Source organism: Penaeus japonicus, unplaced genomic scaffold, assembly GCF_977035675.1.
Source record: "Penaeus japonicus unplaced genomic scaffold, GWHDUDI00000001_assembly GWHDUDI00000024, whole genome shotgun sequence".
Classification (NCBI taxonomy): Eukaryota; Metazoa; Arthropoda; class Malacostraca; order Decapoda; family Penaeidae; genus Penaeus; species Penaeus japonicus.
The window spans coordinates 2232414-2234913 of NW_028234426.1; the positions used below are offsets into that span (position 1 = coordinate 2232414).

Below are 2500 nucleotides of genomic sequence, written 5' to 3' on the forward strand. Positions count from 1 at the left end.
CACCTGTCATAAGATAATAATAATAATCCTGATCGAATGCACCAGCTGCCATACTTAGCACTCCTCGCCCAGACTCCGCCAGCCTCCATCCTTACCTTTTCCAACCTCTGCGGGCGTGTTTCCCCAAGGCAGAAATCGAGAGCGAGCAGCCTCAGCCTCAGTCCGCTCTCTAGCATGATTTCCCGAGCCAGCCGTGGAGAGTCCTGCAGGATCCCTCGGTGAGCGCGGACGAGGAGCGAGCGAGCGAGCGAGTGAGTGAGCGAGGGAGCGAGGGAGCGAAGGAGCGAGCGGGACGGAGCCTCTGCCTTTGCCAGCAGCCACGATCGCGTCGCGGGGAACACTAAGGACCGCGAGAGCGCCGTTCTCTCTGGCGCTGTGAGCCTGGCGCTCGGTCCGGACCCTCCCTCGATCGTTACTCGCTGCCGGTAAGGGGTGCCAATGAAAGTTCGCCTAATTACGGGCGTGCATTCGCCGCGATGGGCGTGTTCCGGTGGTACTAAGGTTGGCCGATGGCACGCTCGCCCCTCAGGCCCTCAGCTGGGCAAAAGAGGTCAAATTCAGGGGCGTGGGACGACCTTTCCCCGACCCGAGTTGCGCCGAAGTCCCGCCCAGCGGAGGCCAACCTGAGATCTCCGCATTGGACGTGTCTGCCTCGGCACGTGGTCGACTCATTCATACTTTTCCCTGATTTTGGTGTACTTTTCACAAGAGTGACCGAATATAAAAGTACTGCTGCAGGACACCCCCGGTCGGAGAGGGAGAGCTAGGTCGTCCTAACAAGGCCATGGCGGAGGTGCACTCGTCCCTAATTCCAGTGTGCACGCGTTTGTCCGCATGTCAATCAGGAAAGAGCACCTTTGCGCATAACGCCGGCCAGAAATTACAGGCGGAAGCACGTGACTCGAAGGGACATTAATGTTGCAAAAGCTGGTCCCATAGAATCGATCTGATGATATGAATGCCACCGTCCAGTGTGGTTTTCCTCTTCGGTTCGCACTGACAGATGGATAGATGGGTAGACAGAGAGAGAAGGAGAGAGAGAGAGAGATAGATAGATAGAGAGAGAGAGAGAGAGAGAGAGAGAGAGAGAGAGAGAGAGAGAGAGACAGACAGAGAGAAACAGAGAGACAAACAGACACAGAGAGAGACCCACACGCAGGAACACACATACACACGCACACGCACATACACACACAGAGAGAGAGAGAGAGAGAGAGAGAGAGAGAGAGAGAGAGAGAGAGAGAGAGAGAGAGAGAGAGAGAGAGAGAGAGAGAGAGAGAGAGAGAGAGAGACAGACAGACAGACAGACAGAGAGAGAGAGACGCACACACACAAAAAAAAAGAGAGAGAGACACAGACAGACAGACACAAACACACACACACACAGAAAAGAGAGAGAGACACACATACAGAGAGAGAGAAAGGGGTAAAAAAAAGGACTAAGAAAGAGAGAAAACAAAGAAATGAATAAAGGAATCCAACAGATAGGCTTTTCATATGCGATAACTGTACGTTACTCCCGACGGTTCAAAATGATAAACCGTCGACTTCCTAGTTTCTCCATATCATTCTTCTTTCGTTCCCATCCAACCCGGAACTACTATAAATAGATACATAGAAAGAAAGATAAAGAGATAGATCAAATAAACGAACAGATAAACAAAAAAAATGAAGGGATAGCTAGATAATATCAACAGATAGATAGATACGCGAAGAGATAAGTTGATAAACATGAATAACAAATGAGCAAAACAAATACAGGATCCCGGCGCACATCACATCAAGATCATGTCGTCTATGAACCTCCTTGGCGTATGTTTTGAAGGCATGCGAGTTACGGGGGAGTAGGGTGTGTGTTTACGTGTCTTTGCGGGGTGAGAGGAGGGGGGGGGGGCGAGGGAGGGGGGGGGGAGGTAGGGAAGGAGGGGGGGATGGATTGAGGGGGAGGGAGGGAGGGAAGGGAGGGTGGGTTGAAGGAGGGAGGGAAGTAGGGAGGGAGGGGTGGGTGGATTGAGGGGGAGGGAGGGAGAGAAGAAGGGGAGGGTGGGTTGAGGGGGAGGGAAGGGAGGGTGGGCTTAGGGAGGAAGAGAAGGAGGGGATGGTGGGTTGAGGGGAAGGGAGGGTGGGAGGGTAGGTTGAGGGGGAAGGAGGGAGGGAAGGAGAGAAAGATGGGTTGAGGGGGAAGAGGGAGGGAAGGAGTGACGGAGGGGGGTGGTAGCTGAAGGGGGAGAGAACGGAGGGAAAGAAGGGGAGGGGGAGGGAGAGGGCTGTTGGAGGGGGGGGGGGAAGGGAAGAAGTGTGATCAGAGGTTGAGAAGCTGCTTGGAAATACATACACATGTCTAGGTGTTAATATATAGAGGCGGTTACGGAAAGATTAAGACTACAATAATAAAATAATATACGAAGATGATGAAGGTATTGCATGTACTCTAGAAGAATAAATACATAAAAAAATACACGAGTAACAACAATATATATGAAGGGTATACGGTATATCC

The 2500-nt window shown here is 52.0% G+C and overlaps 1 protein-coding gene across 11 annotated transcripts in view; it reads right to left on the reverse strand.

The window, feature by feature from the left end:
* r (carbamoyl-phosphate synthetase 2, aspartate transcarbamylase, and dihydroorotase rudimentary) overlaps positions 1–374 on the reverse strand; it is a 108406-nt gene extending 108032 nt beyond the window's left edge. For all 11 annotated transcript variants that reach the window (XM_086550567.1, XM_086550565.1, XM_086550562.1 and 8 more), the window contains exon 1: positions 96–374. The gene's annotated coding sequence lies outside the window, so the exon portion shown is untranslated. The remainder of the gene's footprint in view (positions 1–95) is intronic.
* Positions 375–2500: the final 2126 nt, after the last annotated feature.